Below are 20,372 nucleotides of genomic sequence, written 5' to 3'. Positions count from 1 at the left end.
AAAAAGAGATCTCAAATTGTTGATTCATCAATAACCTGTGGTCATTTACATGTGTTTTGCATCCTATTTGCATAGCACCTCCACAGGCCTGGTAATCCACACCCCATTACCCCCTGAGCTCATACTTCTAGGGAATCTCCAGTCTTTATCCACCACTCCCGCACCCTGAGTTTCCTTGGTGGCCCTCTGTGGCCTACTCCAGGGGGCTGGTTATGGGAAGGAGTGCCAACAGGGGGCTCCCCGGCCAAAGCCCTCTCTGTGGGAAGGAGACCTGAGCAAGGGTTACCTGTGGCCAGACAGGCTGGGGTGGGGTTGAAGGGGCGGTGGATGCTTGGGAGTCAGGAAAACTTGAGTCTGAACCTTGCTCTGTTACTTCCTAGCCCTGCATCCTTGGATGAATTATTCAAACTCTCTGAGCCCCCCCCCCCCCCCCCCCACCTCATGTGTTAAATGAAGGGACTAGATTTGAGGTCTCTGAGCTGCCTTTTAGCTCTAACTCTGTGGTTCTTCCTTATCACGACTCCTGAGAAGGTTGTGTTTTTTAGTTCCTAATGGGTAGGAGCTAGGCACAGTGCTATGTTTTTTTTACATGCTTCATCTCATTTAATGCTCCTGGCTTCTCGCTAGGAGAGGGCATTGCTGTCCCCACTCTGTAGACACTCCTGTAAACAGGTCTAAGGGGCAGGGAGGTTCAGTACGTTGCCCTGACCAAAGTCTTGTCACCAGCAGAGACAGGATTTGAATCTGAGCCTGTCTCACAGCCGTCTTTAAGCAGGGAGCCCCTGTGCCTCTTGAATCGGTCCCAGGAAACTATGGGGATTATGGAGGAGTTTCCTCAAGGCTGTCAGTGCGGTGATTTTGCTCCCCCGATCTTTGCCAATGGCCCTCGTGCTGTGCCCGTGCTGGGCGCCTCCCTCTGAGTCCTCCTCACCTTCACTCCAGTGCCGCAGCTGAGCCCCAGGCAGCCCTGCCTCTGTCCACAGCTGGAGGCCTGCCCAACTGGGCTGCTGACCCGGGGAGGCACAGCGGGGAGTGTGGGAGGCCAGCATGCTGGGGCCGGGGAGGAATCTGGTAGATGAGGACATGTTTGCTGTTAGGCATAAAGTTAGCGGGCCTGGGTCTTTCCGGACACCCAGCGTGCCTCCTGTGCGCGTACCCCAGCAGGCGACCGTCTGTGTCCCTGGAGGCCCCGAACAGTTGTTCTCTATGGTGACACTGCTTTCACGGGGCAGGGGGGGTGGGGGTAGGCCATCTCCAGCTCCCCTGCGGGGTGGGGTGGTCAGAGGCTGAGAGTGGCTGGGGAGAGGAAAGCTGGCAAGCCCTGAAGCCTGACTTCCTCACAGTTGCTGAAGGGGAAAGAGAGGCCCCGGGCCCCTGTGTGTTCAAGGTCGGTCAGCCACGAGCTCCTTTCCTCTCCTCCGATCCTGACTCTCGCCCCCAGCGTCTGATGTAAAAGGCTGGGGCAGGAGGAGCCCTTGGCAATCGCCTCTCCTGCAGGAACAGAACAGAGAACGCAGCCTCCCCAGGGTCAGTCAGCAGATCAGTGGTGGGCTTAGAGGGGGAAAGTGAAGAGAGACGTCCCTCTGAGATTAAAAAGGACATTTCTTTGTTTGACCGAGGGCCAGCCTCCAGGTGGCTTATGCTGAAGAGCGTGCTGAGTGAGGGGGGCATAGACTTCAGTTGAGAGAAATCTGGATTCGTTTCAAGGGCGAAAGAAACTTCTCCCAGCTGGCATCAGAACGGCTTCCAGGAGGCCTCTGAGTGCTTTAGGAGTAAGCTTCCCAGGTGTTCGTGCTGCTTGGAAGCAGGGGAATGGCCACGATGTCCTCCCGAGAAGCCCTCTACCAAGGGCCACGGGTGGAACCTTAGAGGCCATGTCCTGACATTTGATACTTAATCTCCAAGCATGAAAGCCATCCATGTTTCCTGTTAAAATGTTGAGACATATAGGAGGGAGTAAAGATGATAAAGTCACCAGTAATTCTACCACCTACGCGTAACTAGTGTTAACATTTTGGTGTTCAGAGAATTTTTCCATGTGTGTCTATATATATCTGTACCTCTAAATATAGATAGATTATAAATATAACTTTTACACAGTTGAGAGCATGGATGGTTTTATGCCCCATCCCATTTTGTTTACTTAATGCATTATGAGCATTTCCCCATGTCAATAAAAATGATTCTGTAAGAATTTTATGAGGGTAAAAACCGGATTGTCTTTTCGTCCATCTTTTTAGGTTTCGGCTAAAACAGCCCCTCCTCCGGGTGGACTTTTCTGACCTCCTCTCCTCCTGGACCAGGCTAATTTCCTCTGTTAGGCACCTTGCACCTACTTCTTGCCCATCACTCGTGGTCCAGCTGGTTTTTCTGGGCTTGGTAAACACCAAAATGGCACGTGTCCCCGTGCCTGGCACAGAGGAGGCAGGCTGGAAGCACTTTCTGAATAAATGAGTTTCATATTTTATTTATTCATGCTTATATTTTGGGCCATTTGGATCCTAACTACAATGATACCCACAATTCACATTGTTGGTAGGGTCAGGGCCAAGCCTAGAACCCTAGGTGAGCACAGCTTCCAGCCGTCAGGATTTTTTAATTTTTAATTTTTAAAATATTTCCCACCTCCCTTTACTCCACCTCTCCCCACTCCTCCTGCCCAATTTCATGGAAACTGCAGATCCCCAGACGTGCATCGGTTTTCCTCTGCCCATTTGCCTTTCTGGGCTCAACAGGGCAGGACCGGCTGGGCTCCGGGCCTAGTCCTCGTTGCCTAGTCTCTATTCCCTGAGGCCTGGACATCCTGTTTCTTTGCCCCTTGGTGAGGACAGCTGTCCCCGAGTGGGAGAGGCTTGGAGTGTGGCACTTGCTAGTTGGCTCCACTTGGCAGGGTAGGCACAGAGCAGAGAGGAAGGAGGACAGATGGTTCCTTGGGCTGCGTGAATTACCCCGTCAGCCTCAGTCTCCTTAACTCAAGCCCAGAGGAGGCTGCCAACTGCTGCAGAACGAGAAAAGGCTGGTGGGTAGCCATGGGACGGGAGAGGAAGAGGAAGCAGGTGGGTGAGTGGACCTCGGTGTTCATGGCCCCTTGGAAATACTGGCGTGGGGGTGGGCAGGGAGGCGGAGACAAGGGCCTTCCCTGACCGCAAAGACAAGGAGATGAGGCACCTTTTCCTGCACTGCTCTTCACCCTGGGAGTTTTATCCCCAGCGGGATTAGGGGTATAATGTTAGGGACATGGTGACTTTCATAGATCTATTTCAATTTTTTTTAATGTTGTATTTTATTCTTGAGAGAGAGAGAGAGAGAGAGAGAGTGTGTGTGTGTGTGTGTGTGTGTGTGTGTGTGAGCAGAGAGACAGAGTGTGAGTGGGAGAGGGGCAGAGAGAGAGGGAGACAAAGAATCCGAAGCAGGCTCCAGGCCCTGAACCGTCAGCACAGAGCCCAATGCGGGGCTTGAATGCACGGACCGTGAGATCATGACCTGAGCTGAAGTCGGACACTTAATTGACTGAGCCTCCCAGGTGCCCCCCATAGATCATAAACTGACTTGGAGCACCTGCCATGTCCCAGGCACTTTGCAGGGCTACCTGTAGATACAAAGATGGGTGGGCTGGGCTGGTCTCTACCTCCATCTGGGGGCTCTTAGCCATTGTTGAACTTGTGGATTCCTACAGACCAAGGTGGCTGAGGACAAACTCCCAACCTGCCTATGGTGGAAGTGGGGGTGTCAGGAGACTGGCACTTGACACCTTAAAGTGCTTGGGTGGGGCCGCTGGACCCTTCTCTACATTCACTCTCTGCAGCCCAGGTCATGTGGCAGAGGCCCTTGAGGGATATCTTCCTGCCACCTGCCTCCAGAACTTCTCTGTCCTTTGAGAGAGTAGGGCAACTGGCTCCTTTTTCTTGTTCTCATGCAGAGCCCTGATCTATTCATTCGTTCATTCATTCATTCATCCATTCAACAAATACTTATTGAGTGCCTCCTATGTGCCAGGTATTGTTATAGATATTCTGGATGCAGGATACGTTCATTAACAAAACAAAGATCCCCCTGGAGTCTGCATTCTAATGGGTTGGAGGACAGATGCTAAGTAATGAACACAGTGCCTAGTATGCAGAGCGTTAGAAGGTAGAATGTGCCAATGGGGGAAGGAAAAGAGCAGTCTAAGTGGGATTGGGGATGCCAGGGTGGGGGTGGAGAGAGAGGGTTGCAGTTTTAAATGGGGCAAAACCTTAGAGGTGAGGGACTATGCTGTGCAGATATTGGGAGAACATTTCACACGGAGGAGATACTTGGAGCAAAGGTCCTAGGGAAGGAATGTACCTGACGTATTTGGGGACTGGCAAGGAGGTCTGTGCAGCAGGGGTGGAGTGATAAAGCTGGAGAGTGGTCAGAGATAGGGCTGGAAAGATGATAAGCTACTGGCTTAGAGGCTGCTGGAAGGACATTGGCTTTTATTCTGAGGGAGATGGGGAGCCACTGCAGGGTTTAGAGCAAAGAAGCAACATGGTTTGATTCACTCTGCTGCTGTATTGAGACTGCACTGTAGGGGCGGGCAGGGGACTAGTTAGGAGCTAATCACATGAGAGCAGAGGTAGGTACCCTGAATCAGAATGATGCAGAGATGACAGTGAGAAGTGGTTGATTCTGGATGTGCATGTTCAAAGTTTATTTTTTATTAAGGTAAAATGTTTATATAGTGAGGTGCATACGTCTTGAGCATACAGCTCAATACATTTTTGCATGTTGATATACCTATGTAACCACCACTCTGATCAGTATTTGGAACATTTTCAGCACCCCAGAAGGTTCTCTTGTGTCCCTCCCATGCCCTCTGAAACGTCACCACTATTCTGACCTTTATCCCCATGGACTGATTTTCCCTGTTCTTGAACTTTTATAAAGGGAAATCACATAGTGATTTGTGTCTGGCTTCTGAAGCTTAAAATTATGTCTGAGAGTCATCCCTATTATTGAGTGAAACAGTAGAATTTTTTTGTGGGTTGGCTGGTTTTTGTTTCTGTTTTTTTTTTTTCTCATTGCTAGAATTCCACTGTATGAATGTACGGTGACTTGTTAAAATTCTGGATGTATTTTGAAGAAAGGGCCAATGAATTTGCTTATGGATTGGGTGTGGGATATGAGAGAAACAAGAGTCCAGCATGACCCAAGCTTTAGTCCGAAGCCACTGGAAAGATGGAGTTGGCATTATCTAAGGCGGGAAAGGTTGTGGACGGTCCAGGTTTTGTGAGCAATAGAGTTCAGATTTAGACACCTTGAGTCTGGACTGTTGAGCGGGTGGTTGGATGGCTATGTAAGGATGGGGTTCAGGAGAAAGGTCTGGACTGGGGATATAAATGTGAGAGCCATTGGCACGTGGATGGTGTGTAAATCCCCAAGGGGCCGCCATGAGGTCTCCAAGAGCGGAAGAACAGATAAAGAAGAGACGGGAACTGAGGACCAAGCACTGAGAGGCTGGGGAGAAGAGAAGGCTCAGATGTAGGAGGAAAACTCAGAGCCCCCAGCACCCTGGGTGTGGTGTCCCAGAAGCAAAGCTTAGAAAGTATGTCAAGGAGAAGTGAGGGATTGGCTGTTTCAGATGCTGCCGGTGGATCGAGTGATGTGAGGACTGAGAATTACTGTTGGATTTAGCAAGAACAATGGCAGCGGAGGGGTGGGAGCAGAAAGCTTGACTGGAGAAAGCTCAAGAGAGAAGAGGAAGGAATTGAAGGCAGTTGGCGTAGATTACTCTTTTGAAGAATTTTGTTACAAAAGGATCAAAGTAATGGGGCAGAAGCTTTCAGGCGAAGCGGGAACCAGGCATTTTGTTTTGTGTTGTTTTCTAAGATTGGAGGGGGACCTGGGCACACCCGTGTGCCCCTATCTCACGATCCAGGAGAGAGTGCAAAACCGGCGTTGGAGCCAAGGAGAGAATTTCTGGAGTGCAGGCTTCGTTTCGGCAGCCCGGGTGGGGACAGACACTGGTGGGCTGGCTTCGAGGCGCTTGGAGATGGCCTATCAGGCATGAAGGCAGGGCGTGTGGGTGCGGATGCTGCCAGGTGAAGTTCTCTTCTAGTGTTTCAGCTTTCTCGGTGAAGTGGGAAGCAAGGTCATCAGCTGAAAGGGAGGATGTGGGAGGAGGCAGCGGAGAGAGTAGCAAGCGGGAAATAATTCTCTGGAACTGGGGGAGGGAGTAGACTCGAGACTCTAGTCTAGACTAGACTCTCTATACTCGACTCTAGCATAATTGGAGGCAGCATTCAGGGCCCACCCGAAGTTCACGGTGATGAATTTGAAGCGAGACTCTGGCGCCGTGGCCTTGTGCTTATCACAGGCCGCGTTCAGCAGCACTGGCTCAGGCATGGAGTGGATAGAGAGTCCCTTCCTTCATTTAGAAGTGCCAGACTTTGGACCAGACGTTAGGTGTCTTAATCGTGGTCAAGAAGTTGGCCCTGGTCCCTGGAGCTTAGGAACTGGTGTAGGGAGAGAGCTAGTCCACAGATAAACAAGCGGGTAGCTACAATGATAACTTCAGGGGAATTCAAGGAAGGAAGCCCTCTTTCTCCTCTCTGTGGCTGGCTCTGGCTTCTCCAAACCCTGAGTGTGTCCAAAGAGACCCACAGGTGTTCGAGGACTTAGGTGGGGGCCTTGTAGCCCTTGTGGTTCCTGGGCAAGGGTTTGGATTTTATTCTGAGTGCGCTATGAAGCCTCTGAGTGCTTTAAGCAGGGAATGACGTCATCTAAATTACATTTTTAAAAGGCCAGAATTAGCCAATGAAATATTAGGAAATCAAATCCGGTGATAGGTAAAAAGGATAATATATCATAACCAAATAGGATTTATTCCATGTGTGCGAGGGGGGTTTAACACCGAAAGAACTCAATCAGGGTATTCGCCACATTGACGGAAAAAGGTCACCCTGCCTGCTGTGTGGAGGATGGGCCGGAGGGGGCAAGAGAAGACTATAGGAGGTCATGGCTCTGGGGGGAGGGTGGGGGTGGGCAGGGAGTCCAGGAGGCAGTGGAGATGGAGAGAACTGGAAAGATTTAGGGTATGTGAGAGTTAGAACCCACTGGTAATGGATTAGGTGTGCAAAATGGGAGAAGGGGTCAAATATGAGTCCCGGATTTATGGTTGAAGCCATTGGGTAGATGGCGGTGCTGGGTCCACAGAGAAGGAAGAAACTGGGGGGGAGATTCAGACCCTAGTAGATACTCAAGCGGAGATGATATGATAACGGGTCCTCTGGTGGCCTTCTCTCTCACTCATTCCCCAGCTTCCTGTCCTTTCATGTGGCCCAGCAGGTGGGCCCCTTCTTGCCTCACACAGCCTTGAGGAGGGAGCCCCTCGAATACCCAGCAAGCTTCCTGGGTGCCTCCAGCTGCTCCGTCTTCTCACCTCACTTCTTGGGAGGCTATTGGCTTTCTTAGGCTGGAACCATAGCAATAAGGCTGTATGTCTTTGGGAAGGAGACAGCAGACTTGGGGGTTCTTCCTTGCTGCCAGGCTCCATTCAGAATGAGACACAGTGGCTTCTGGGATCGCTAAGGCCCCCAAGTGTCTGTCTGTCCTCAGGCTCCCTTGGGTGCCACTGTCCCTGGAGTCTCTGTGTGCCTCCAGAGCCTCATGTCCCCCCCTCCCCACCCCCCCGCATTGCTGGAACCCACCAGACCTAGCACCATGGATTGTGCTGGTCCCCTGCAGGGTGGTTGTACCTCCCCCTACCCCCCCACAACAGGCTCCTCTGACGGCCACTGTGGGGCACTGAGTGGTGCAGTTTCAGCTACAGCAGCAAAGAGGATAGTAGTCACTAAGCAGTTATCAAGTATCAGCTCTGGCACTTCCCCCCCCCCCCCCACGATGGGCAGAGCGGGTGGGATGGGGGAGCCCCATCTGGGTCTTTCTTCCTGGCCTGCTTGGAGAAGCACGGTCTGTCCTTCCCCGAAGAAAGCGGCCACGGTGCAGCCTGATCTCGGAGGCCACTGGTTTCCGATTCTCCCCTCTCCACCCTGACTAAGGGCCCAGACTACCGCGTGGCAAGTGCTGGTTCTCAGTTCTTTTTTTTCTGTCCCGGCGGAACCAGGAGCTCTGATACGTACCCGCCCAGCTAGAACGGGATCTCACCAGGCAATGAACCTCTCGTGGGGGCACAAGAGGGGAAGGTCTGTTGGACAAAAGCCCCTCTACTCTAGATATTTGTAATGATCCCCTTTTCGGAGAGGCTTCTCTCTTCCCCTGCTTTAACGGAGCTACATCAGTGGAACAAAGGGTAAAAGCAGTCTCCCCAGGCAGACGGTTCAGCACTTAGAGCTGTGCCATTTTGGAGTGCTTACTTAACCTTTCTGAGCTTCCATTTCCTCCTCTGCACAAGAGGCTGCTTAATACTTCCTTCTAAAGGTTGTTAGGAGGCCTAGTGATGAGATATGTTAAGAGACTGGCACACAGTAGGCACTCAGGAAGTGGGGGCTGTTACTATCGTCAAATAATCCTAACTCATTTTTCATTTACCGCTTGATGTTATGTGGCCCCTGGGGTCCCACTGGGCTCAGATCTGTGTCAAATGGGTTGTGTGCCCTGTGAGGGCAGGGTGTAGATCTCTCCATCTGTCTTGCTCGCTGTATCCCAGTACCTAACACATGTCTGGCTGGCACCTAGTAGGTGGCCGAGTCAGTGTCTGTTGGGGGAAGGAATGAGAGAATGCTGTCACGGAGGAAGGAAGGCTTGGGGGGGCAGATGGAGTGGCCACCTGGGGAAGAAGTCGATTGGGTCTTTTGTATTCACTCACAGAGGTACTGGAGCATGAAGGGTTAGTTCATTAAAACATTCCCAAGAGATCAGAGGGTGGGGGGCTGGGAGGCAGAGCGGTGAAAGGTCTCACCTGGGCTTACCAAGCAAGGTGGGGAGAGAATCCTGGTCTCCGGACCCCAGCTTGGCTCCCTCTGGTCTCCACGCTCCTGTTTCTATGAGGGGAGGGGATGTGAGCAGCCCCTCCCAAGCCCTCCTTGTCCTTCTGAGGGGCCGGCGTCTGAGAGAGCTGAAGCAAGGGCTCCCCTGGGGGCCGCTGGCTCTGTAAATGCTCCCTGGGGAGGAAAACATTCAGCGTGTTTGGGGACTCAGCAGACACACCTGCCAAGGTGGCTCGTCCCCTGCAGAGTAAACACAACCCTCCCCAACCCCCACATCATGGGCCTCCTGGGGCTGCCTTGATGACAGTGGCCGCGCGAGGGCTGGGGAGAGACACAGACACCATTCAGAGTGGCTGTGTCCGGCCCCAGGGACTGACAGTCTGGGAGTGAGCCAGGGAGCCAGCTAGGGGTGTGAAGGAAGGCATGACGCCTCTGCCACCACCACCTGTAATCACGACAGGAAGCCACTGTGGCTTCAGGCTCTTAGTGGGGTATGTGTATTCATATATGCACACCAGGGTTTGTGTGTGCATGTGTGCGCGCGCGCGCGTGTGTGTGTGTATATGCCTGTGTGTGTGTGTGTGCAGGGGGTTGTAGCTTTTTATTTTTATCTTTACAAATAAAAAAAAAATAATATCCTAGGCTTCCAAACCTTTCATTCGACCCTGTTTGCTCCCCCCTGCCCCCCCCCCACCCCAGCTCACACTCTCTGAGGCCCAGACAAGAGTCCCAGCCAAGGATCTTTCCTGTTTGTGCTCCCCAAGGCCCTCATGCCCCGCCCACCACCATGAATCCTCCCTGACAAAGGAACACAGTTTGTGCGGTCAAGTCAACTAGTGTTTTCTGACGACACAGGTCCTGTCCTCAAGGGCACAGACCTATAGTCTGGGGGGTGAGACATGGCTTACCAGTGGCCACGCAGCAAGAAGCCTGAGTAGGCCTGGCCTGCACCCAGGCACACAGAGCCAAGGTCACTCCCCCGAGCCTGGGATGCTCAGCCCCACCCCTCCCTGTACCTGTGCTTACAACTCACTTTCCCTGGCTCCGGGCCAGTTACTTCTTAACCTGTGTGTCCTTGGAGTCTTAACATCTAAGACCATATCTTAGACACACACCCATACACCCCGGGAAGCTGTTTTCTTTTCTCCTCTTGTCTAATTCCTCCTCATTCTTTAATACTCAGCTCAGATGAGACCTCCTCCAGGAAGCCCTCCTTGCTCTACCTTCATGTGCTCACAGTTCTTCTTCAAGGGCTTTAAACACAGCTCTTGCCAAACTGCACGGAGGTAATCTCCGTCACTTGCCTGCGAGCAGTTTGCAGGGGTGGGGGTCCAGGTCTATGCATCTCTGTCCCCATGGTGCCCAGCATGCTTTCTGCCCATTTTTTATTCCCATGACTGGTCCAATGAATCAAGGAATGAATGGTAACAGTAGCGAGTGATTCTTGAGCACCTAGAATGTGTGACACCCTACGCTGAATACTTTATATGGACTCCCTAATTTCCACATTTTCTGAGAAGCTGAGGCTCAGAGAGGCTGAACAACACACTGTTGTCACATAGCTGCCAAATGTAACCAGAAGTGTTAAATGAATGGCTGAATGGATGAATGAAAAGATCCGTATTTGAGCCTTGACTCCAACACTTAAGCTGGGTGATTCGGGATAAATCACTTCCCTCTTTGGGTCTCAGTTTTCACATCCATAAAATGGGCCGAATCCCCATCCCTACCACCAAGAGTTGCCGGCGAGACACCGTTCTTGCAATGGGAGGGGAGAATGGCTCCATTGTTCAGGGGTATGTTGGCGCGGGGACGAATGTGGGGGAGGGAGGGTTACCCCACCCCACCCACCCCACCCACCCCACCCGCACCCCAAATCTGCTCTCTGGCCTGCAGTTCCAGATGCTGCCCAAGGGCTGGCCTGACTGCCCGGCGCTGAGGTAGCAGAAGGAGCTGATGTCTCCTGCAGGGCTGGAGGCGCATGAGGGAAGCAGAGACCCAGAAGCCAGGTGGAGAGCTGCCGCTAGGAGATGAGGAGGGTCAGGAAGTGGGTGCTGCCCGACGCTTGGCAGAGGAGCCAGGTCTGCCTTTGGAGCTGGTGTTGCAAGAGCAAGCCTCTCCCTTCTCGGGCGTCTACCACCTGCTGGAGCTGCCGACAGCTCCTGGCTGCTGTGAGATGGGCCGTGAGATGGGCCCCCGGGCGGTGGCTGGCTGCCGGCAGGCTGGAGGGTGTGCGCCACGAAGAGACTCCCCGACCACACCAGGCGGGAGGCAGACTCCCCGACCACACCAGGCGGGAGGCGTGCCTCGAGGTTGGCCGGGAAGGAACCAGCAGTGACTGAAGGTACAGGCTGGCCCGGGCTTTAACTCCCCGGTGATGGGGCAGCCCCTGGCCCTCCAGGGGTCCGCAGAGATGTCTCCTCCCACTGCTGGAGTCAGTTAGGCGAGGAGGGGCCTAGAAAAGGCCTGTCAGCACTCGGCCTGGGTCTGAGCTCCGTCTGCAGGCAAGGCTTGAAGGAAAAATGTTCAAGGAAAACACCTGTGAGGAGAATCAAGGACAGGGGGCCTTCTCCTGAACCGGGGTGGAGGGGGGGGTGGGGGACGGGGGGAGAAGCGATTTCCCAGTCTGGCCAGTCCAGAGGGAGACTGGGGGCTGGGAACCAAGAGGCCGACGGGTCTGCCACTTGGACAAGCCACCCCACCTCGCCCCACCTTCACTGGTAGAAAGGACGCGGGCTTCTCGGGGGTGTTACCAGGATCCGCTGAGCGGTGTCCGTGCGGAGTCTGATGAAGGATAGGGGAGCCGAGGGGCACAGAGGCCCGAGTGCCTTGGGAGTCAGGCTGGCCACACTGCCCTCCCAGCCTGGGCTCTGCTACTTACGTGTTCTGACCTTAGGCAAAGACTCTGAGCCTCAGGTGCTACGTATGAAAATGGAAGTAATAACCTCTTGAGAGGGTGATACGTGAAAACCTAACGGCTCCCTCCAGGGTCATGGGGCTTGTTCTTCCCCTTCCTGCTGTTTGGTGGGAGGAGGGAGGATGGATGGATAATGGTGTGTGTGTGTGTGTGTGTGTGTGTGTGTGTGTGTGTGTGTGTGTGTGTGTGTGTGTGTGTGTGTGTGCGTCTTCTGTCTCTGGTGCGATTGGGGTGGACAGCTGACACTCCCATCCACCAGTGTGGCTTGAGGGGTTTCTTTACATGCATGTCAAGGCCTGCCGTCCTTGGGGAGCTCAGCCTTGGGGAAGTGGCAGGCCTGGGAGGCGCAGAAAGCCCTGTGCACAGGTAGGGGTGTGTTCCATCACTGCCCTGGAGAGAGTGTTTGGGCACCTCCCTTCCTGCTCCAGGCTCTTCCGTGAGTGCAGGGACGAGGGGGTCCCGAGGAAGGAGAGGTGCGGGCTGGTGGGAAGGGAATGCTCGCCCCGGGGAGCATCTCCTCGGTGTCGGGAGCAGCCCTGAGCGCCTTCTTTGTCAGCATATTTGATTTTATGTAGTCCTGCAAGGCTGCGATCAGCATCATTTTACACATAAAGAAATAAGGAACCGGGGAGGTAGAGTCCCTTGAAAATTGTGACCCAGCTCCTAAGGAGCAACACTTGGATTGGAGCTTGGCGCCTGCCAGATACCAAAGTGGATGCCACTTGTGAAATACCCACTCCCCACTGCCACTTGTGCTCAGGGATTTCCAGACGGGGAACCGCAGCCCCTGTCCTCAGAGAGCTTCTGGGCGGCGATAGACACGGGACACAAGATTTTGCAGACAGCGAGGTGGATGGGCACAGCCTGAGCTAAGATGGCTGAGACTTCTGGGGCAGAAATTGCCAGTGGGTGCAGACCTGGCCTGCCGCCTGGTTTCTTTTAGGCCCTGCCTGCTTTCTCTCAGGCCCCGGGGCCCGCATGTGCTCGTTTGCCCGGCCGCTTGAATCACAAGCGCAGGGAAGCTAAATCTGGAGGCGTTGTCAGCATCAGGGCAGCGGAAATGATCCCATGAGGTCCACAGAGGTGAGAGTGGTGGAGACGGGCTAGAGAGGCCTCCCAGCAGGCCCTGGGCTGGGTCCTGGCGGCAGGGGGGTGCTGTGAGGGGCTCAGGAGGACCTCTCTGCCACCCACAGGGAGAGTGCATCCTGCAAAGAGCACTGGGCCCAAGTCAGAGGAACCTGGATTCAGTTTCAACTCAGACACTAGCCAGCCAAGCTGTGGCCTTGGGCACGCACGGAACCTTCCTGGGCCTCAGTCTTCCAATCTGTAAAATGGCAACAGTCTGTTCTTTTTTAACCTGGCAAGCTGTTTGCAACGGGTACGATCCCTGGCTGCGAAGCGCTTTGCCATGGTGCCGGGCTGTGTCATTATCATGTTGCCAAGGTGGGGAGCGTCTTTATCCTTTCTTCTCCCATGCTGGCTCTTTTCTGTCTGCACGGTGGGGGGAGCTATCCATTAAGAGGAACAGGTCACACGGGTGGCTTTGCGATGAACCTGGCGGGGACTTGTGTTCCTGTTTCCTGTAGGATACAAGACAATGCCTTTCCTTTTTTTCTGGGCTCCTCAGTCAGCCTCTCCCCAAACAAGGGTGTGGGGAGCTACTCTTGTGCCAGATACTGTGCCGAGTGCCATTGGGTCCTGCCACCCACACCTATTATAGTCTGAGAGGCTCAGACAACAAGGGACACCAAGGGATGAAAGGCTACGGTCCCTATCCTCCCTTCCCTCACAGCCTCACGGGAACACAGATGTGTGAAACACAAAACACCACCTTTGGAGGCAGCCTGAGCTGCGATTCCAGTTCCGGTCAGCAGCTCTACGACCTTGGGCAAATCACTCCCGGGATGACTGAGAAAAGAGGGAAGGAGGGACTGTGTGCAAAACTCAATGCCAGATGGTGACAAGGGACACACCGGGAGCTGGGCCCGGCAGAGCTCAGCTCCATTTTACAGACGCAGAAGCCAGGATTCTGTGAGGTGATACAATTTGCTGACGTGGCAAGTTTGAATCTCATTCAAAGGCAGGCCCTCTAATGCCTGTTAAGAGCCTGCTAGGGCTGGGTTAACCTGGAACTTCTTGCCCCCCGGCCAACCGGTGTGTGGCTGTCAGGGATGTGAGTACCAGCCGCGGAGATCAGAGGAAAGAGAGGGGTACGTGGTCGGGCCTCTGCAAGATTTAAATGTTGGGGGCCCCCGAAGGTGGACCTTCCAAGTAGCCCAGATCGTCAGCATTGGTATCAGGAAAGCCACTTCGGTGCCCCCAGCCCCACCTCCCTCACCCCTGTGGCGGCAGTGCGTGTCCTGCGTGATTCTTGCCTGGTTGAGTCCCCAAGGCCCATTACTGCCAGCCCTCTGCATCCTCTTTTTCCAGCTCTGAGCACGATGCTTTGAAGTTTTCGTGAATGGTAGATGGAAAAAAAAAAAAAAAAGGGCTTTGATTTAATAAGCTTCCTCCTCCCCCACACACATCGTAATGTGAGATTCCGCCATCCAGGGTCGTAGCAGATGTGAGTGATTTACAGGGCTTTGCAGAAGTGGGAGTGACTGAAAATGAGTTTATCGATCAGCCCTCAGAGAGGCTGCCTCGCCGGGCCCCTGCTCTGGGACGCTGCCAGCCGCTCTGGCTGCTCTGTGCAAAGGACAGGGGTGCAGGGCAGCTCCCTGCAGAGCAGAGAACAGGCTGGGCCCCACCTCCTCCCAGGGCTGGCAGTGAGGAGAAGGGCTGGCCTTGCAGCAGAAGGAAGTGTGGTTAGACTCTTGCTACAACTATCGAATTAAGTGGCTAAATGTACTGGGCTGGGTGACAGAAGCAGGACCCAAGCATGAAATCCTGAGGATCCCATAGCAGGTGCCTGATCTGTGTGTGCTTGGTGCAGGCTCTTCTGTCTGCTGGGAAAGAGCAGGCTTCCTCTGACCCTCCCTCTGACTTTATCCACACTTCTTTTTTTTTTTTTCAATGTTTATTTATTTATTTTGAGAAAAAGAGGGAGAAAGAGAGAGGCGGAAACAGAGAATCCCAAGCAGGCTCTGTGCTGCCAGTGCAGAGACCAAAGCGGGGCTCGAACTCATGAACCATGAGACCATGACCTGAGCCGAGATCAAGAGTCGGATGCTTAACCGACTGAGCCGCCCGGGCGCCCCTGACTTTATCCACATTAAAAGTGATTATTGGGGCGCCTGGGTGGCGCAGTCGGTTAAGCGTCCGACTTCAGCCAGGTCACGATCTCGCGGTCCGTGAGTTCGAGCCCCGCATCAGGCTCTGGGCTGATGGCTCGGAGCCTGGAGCCTGTTTCGGATTCTGTGTCTCCCTCTCTCTCTGCCCCTCCCCCGTTCATGCTCTGTTTCTCTCTGTCCCCAAAATAAATAAAAAACGTTGAAAAAAAATTAAAAAAAAAAAGTGATTATTGACATGGTCGGATTAATATCTACTGTGTTTGTAATTGCTTTCTATGTCATTAGATTTGTTCCTTATTTCTTCCACCTGCCCCCTCTTTTTCAGCCTTCTCTGGTTTTAATTGAGCGTTTTATACGAATCCATTTTCCTTCCCCGAATATTATTGGGTGCCTACCGTGTGCCAGGCACCACGGCAGCTGCTAGGACACAACACTGAAGCAGACCTGGGTGCTGCTCTGGGGGTACTTGGGGTTTTATGCTCCAGAGGAAAACAAAGAATTCAACTTATTGTCCCATGTGGGGAGGAGGAGGGCGTCAGGCTCCAACTGTGACCCAGGAGAGCCAACATCCTACCTCCTGCCACGTGCTGTTCTGCAAAAGGGGATCTGTGCCCTCCCTGAGTCCACCCGGGGGAGTGTGGGTGCAGGTGCCCCCCCCTTCCACTGCTTCTGGGGCCCCCCCAGCTCATTTCCGTGGCTGGGGCAGAATAGAGGGGGCCACCTGAGCCAATGCAGGGTGGGGGGCTGGCGGGGCTCAGGGCCAGCGGCTGTTGCCCTGTTCTCCCCCGTGCGCTGTTGACTGGGAAGGACTGGAGTCTGGGCTGGGCCTGGCCGGGGACTTGGCCGTGTGGGGCTCGGTGAAAATGCACACGTGCAGTGAGATACACGGCAAACAAAGCACCGGGAGATGCCGACCAGCAACCGTGGGAAAGTGCTGGGGTTCTCACTGCTGTTATTTGAGCTCCAAACCCCACTGAGCTGGATGTCCGTAGGGAGAAAGGCCAGGACCTGGGGGGAACACACAGCTCCTTCCAGGTCCTAAGAGCAGTCCCGCTTTTGGATGGTGAGGCAGCAGAAGGGACTGGAGTTAGACCTGGGAAGGATTTCCTGACACAAAAGCAGAGGCTCCGGAGTGGAGGCCTGATGGTGGGAGTGGACTCTGGAAAGATTTCCAAGGTGGAGAATTGCCCCTGCCCTCTCTGTCCTCCCACATCCTGCCATCTGTCACATATTTTCTAGAGGAGAGGGCTAGAGGCTCTGAACGTTAGGAAGCCCCCTGGGAACAGTTGCCTCCCCAGGACGAGCATCCCCGTCTCCTAGGCTGGGGAGGGTCTGGCAGAGGCATTGCCTGTGACTCCAGACTCAGCCACGGCGCAGAAGGCCTGTCTCCTGGGTCCCAGCTGGGCTACTGCCTTTGGGAGGCTCTGGAGTCTGCATGGGATCTCCCTGGCAGGGGTTACGTTATGGTCCCTTGATGGACATAGGCTTTTAGGCAGATGCTGACTATCCCGTGGTTTCTAGGCCAGGAGATGCTCAGAAGGGAGGAAGGAGAAAGAACGTGGGCTCCTCCTGAGTCTGCCCTGCCGCTGTCTGCAGTCTCCACACGGGCCACTTCCCCCGAGAGAGCTTTACTGGGCCCAGCTAGGGAGTATGGCTCCTCCAGGGCCCTGTGTGGGGTTTCGTGCTGGGCTGAGCAAGCTCCCACCCTCCCCTGCCCCCTCCCCACCCCAGGCAGATCAGGGAACACAGACTAATTCTGTACCAAGGTTGAGTTAGGTGGGAGAGCTCCTGCAAAGAGAAACTAGAAGCCATGTGGCCAGTCTTCCAAAATGAAGCAAGCAACTTTTAAAAAAAAATTTTTTTTTTTTTAACGTTTATTTATTTTTGAGACAGAGAAAGACAGAGCATGAACAGGGGAGGGGCAGAGAGAGAGGGAGACACAGAATCAGAAGCAGGCTCCAGGCTCCGAGTTGTCAGCACAGAGCCCGATGCGGGGCTCGAACTCACGGACTGCGAGATCGTGACCTGAGTCGAAGTCGGACGCTTAACCCACTGAGCCACCCAGGTGCCCCAGCAACTTTTTAATCTGTGTCCCTGCAACCTGCTTTGTATCTCTTTAGGAGCTGACCGTATTTTCCAGTGGAGTCAGGGGTGTCCCCTGGGTGGTGAAGTGATAAGGTGAGGTGACAACACTAGGCCCCAGCTGCCACTATTGACCCAGGGCCTAGACAAGTTAGCGCACCAGCCCCGCGGTCACAGTGAGCCAGCAAAGGGCGTCTTCTCAGGAAGGCCATTGTGCCGAGGACAGAGCTGAGGCTCCAGTCGTTACTTGCTCAAGGCCACGAGCTGTTAACTGGTGGAGCCGCAGCGTGAACTTGTTCAACTCATTCAACAGAGTGAACTCTGACTCTGCAGCACACTTCATTCATTCACTTACTCCTTCACTCACCCCACACACACGCTTCTCTTTCTGGCCTTTGTCACTGCCCATCGTCCTGTCTGTGGGGCACATAGCTAGAACACGAAAGCTGAGGGGAGGAACTCCCTTCTGGGAGACTGTGGTGCCTCACCCCCACGGCCCTCGGGCCCCTCCTCCCCGCACTGGGAGAGGAGTTTGGGTCTCAGGCCTCCCCCGCCCCTCCAGCCCCGCTTTCTGTTAGCGCCAAGCTCAGCTCTCTATATAGGATGATCGAACGCATTCCAGAAGAGGGGGCACACCGTGCAGAGCTTGGGAGACATCTGGCTTAGTCCCACATCATCTCGATTGAGGACACAGATGCCCCAAAGGGGAGGCGTCTCACCCAGACCAGCTCACTCCCAGCAGAGCCTGGATGGGAACCTCTCTCTCCTGACCCACACCACAAGGAAGGACCCCAAGGGAGGACTCTGTCTCTTTTGGGGTCCTGAGGTTGCTGCCACGCGGACAGGCAGCATGGGCCCCTCTGTGCCCTCGAGCCCAGGGAGGTGCGCACGTTCCCAGGTCCCTCCTGCCCTGCCCCGCTGATGTGCCAGACACACTGGAAGATTCTTGGCTGCCTCTTGTCAGTGGCCACTGTCTGAAGAGGCCAGAGAGGCCTGTGGAAATGATCCCATCAGGTCCCTCTCCCCAGAGGCAAGTCTTTCCACTTCACTGGAAAAGGAATTTGGCCCTTCACCACCACGGTCGTCACAGTAAAGGCCTCGCTGCACCAACCACTCACAGGCCATTAAATCCGTATGCAGACAGGGTGGGTTTTTCCGTCCCACCCACCAGATGAGTCAGAAAGTCACCCTCGGCAGGTGGGGCCATTTGGCCTTGGTCTTTTTGCCATCCTGGCCTTACCTGACAGCAGGAGAGAATGAAGTCTCAGAGCAGGAAATGGCCAGGAATGCCGAGGTCTGGGTCTGGTTTCCCCGAGCTGACTGATCAGGTCAGACCCCCTCCTTCTCCAGGGCCACCCGGTCACTGGGATGTGGGGCCACACCTGGCCTTGGGAGTCAGAGAGCTGCTTCCCATGGTGGGTGGGGAGGAGGCAACTGCATCTCAAAATCACCCAGGGCATCGTGTGTTCGGGAACATTCCGACTCACCCTGGGCTGGGGGAAAGGACTGAGGATAGCAGGCAGATGTACTTGGAAAACGTGCCTCCTCCGAATCAGAGAACCCTGCTCCCTACGCCCTACCCCCTGCAGCCGCCTTTGCAGCTCTGACAAATCCAGATCCCTCTCTGTAAGGATCAGGGAAGGCACGCCCACAGAGAAGAGGTGCGTCGTGGGGTGGCACGCAGGCCTGGGGCAGGACTGGTGATGCCAGCTACACGTGCAGCCTGTGAGCCTGGGCTTCATGCCGGGCACTGCGGCCTTGTGTGTTTCGGCAGGGGCTGCTCTCTCGTCACCCTGGCCGCTCCCTTTGGGCAGGGGCTGTGCCTACCTGTCAGACAGAGAGTTCCTTTAGGGCAGGAGCTATGTTTTTTTCTGCTCACTCCCAGATCCAAGGGAGAGGCTCTGAATCTCTAGCGGGGAGGGGTGGGGAGGCGGCTGGTTTCTGAATCACATACGCACACTTGATGGTCTGCCCACCAGGCTGTGGAGTGATCTGTCCTTAGCAAGTGACCAGGAGATATTTCCAAGGCCCATTTACACTAATGACCTAATCAATTTAGCCGGCTCTTTTCTTTCAAGTTGCTCAGAGCATCCGCTCCTTCTCTCTGTAGCCTTTGGGCTGGTCCTGGAGGTATCAGACAGATTTCCCTCTTGGGGACTGGTGACACTCGTATCAGACACGGTAGCTGATGCCACAGGGTCTGAAGGGAGCAAAATTCAAGGCAGGGTTACTAGGACCCTGGCATCCTGGCCCCTGCCCATGACCCCTGATCCAGACTCCCCTGGGCAATGTAACTGTTAAATATTTGGCCCCTGGAGTGTGCCCAGCACCTTTGATTGTATCTGGTTTCCTGTTCTCCTTTGGGAGGAAGAATTTCTCTGCAGGAAGTAGTTTAATAGTCTGAAAGCCTTACTTCCCTGGTCTTGAGATCCAAGTTTCCAGTTGCAAGTGGCCAAGATTCTTGATAAGAAGGGAGGCAGGAAGGAGGGGAGCCGAACAATGTAGCCTCGCTCCTTCTCAGACACCGAGGAAGAGGGAAGGAGAGGTGGAGGGTTCAGTTCCCGACTCTCCAACCCGTAGGGCTGCAGATACACGCTGACAGCTCCCCGCTCCCCTCCCCAGCCCTCGGGCCCAGTGCTCTGGCCACGTGACTGGGAAACGGACAGCCAGACCTGAGGACCTTCCCTGGCCTCAACAGTTGACAGGACACTTCATCACCCCTGTCTTCCAACAAGGCCACATTCAGCCCTTTCCAAAACGGCCATGTGGCTTCTCTCCCTCTCTCTCTCTCTCTCTCTTTCTCTCTCTCTCTTCTGAGTCAACACATACTTGTGAAGAGTCTGGTCAGTTCTCTCATCCCCCTGGCAGGGAGTTCTCTGTGATGACTGTGTTCAGTTCTTCCTGTTCTGGCTTCACTTCTGAGCGGCTGGGGTCTAACGGGGAACTCAGAGATCATTGAGGTGTTTATGGCTGAGGGCCTTGAATGCCAGGAATTGGTTCCGCAGGTGAGGAAGCATCTGAGAGGCCAAACGGGATAGCGAGGTAACCCAGAGATTAGCAGCCACGGGAAGGTAGCCCTGGGCCGAGGGACAAAGGGAGGAGGTGGGTCCTGGGGCCCAGGGGCTGGTGGAAGCTGGGACCACGGTGGGCATGTCCGCTGGGAGGTAAGGCCAAGGAGCCGATGTAACGGCTGCATAAGACTCACAGAGAGGGGTAGAAAGATCCTGGCTT

At 54.4% G+C, this 20,372-nt stretch overlaps 1 protein-coding gene across 3 annotated transcripts in view; it reads left to right on the top strand.

The window, feature by feature from the left end:
- ADORA1 (adenosine A1 receptor) overlaps positions 1-20,372 on the top strand; it is an 83,454-nt gene that overhangs the window by 4,808 nt on the left and 58,274 nt on the right. The window lies entirely within an intron of this gene.

This window comes from Puma concolor, chromosome E4, assembly GCF_028749965.1.
Source record: "Puma concolor isolate L17-30 chromosome E4, mPumCon1.1.hap2, whole genome shotgun sequence".
NCBI classification, from domain to species: domain Eukaryota; kingdom Metazoa; phylum Chordata; class Mammalia; order Carnivora; family Felidae; genus Puma; species Puma concolor.
The sequence above is the reverse complement of the archived record's forward strand: the minus strand, read 5'-3'. Positions and strand labels throughout refer to the sequence as shown.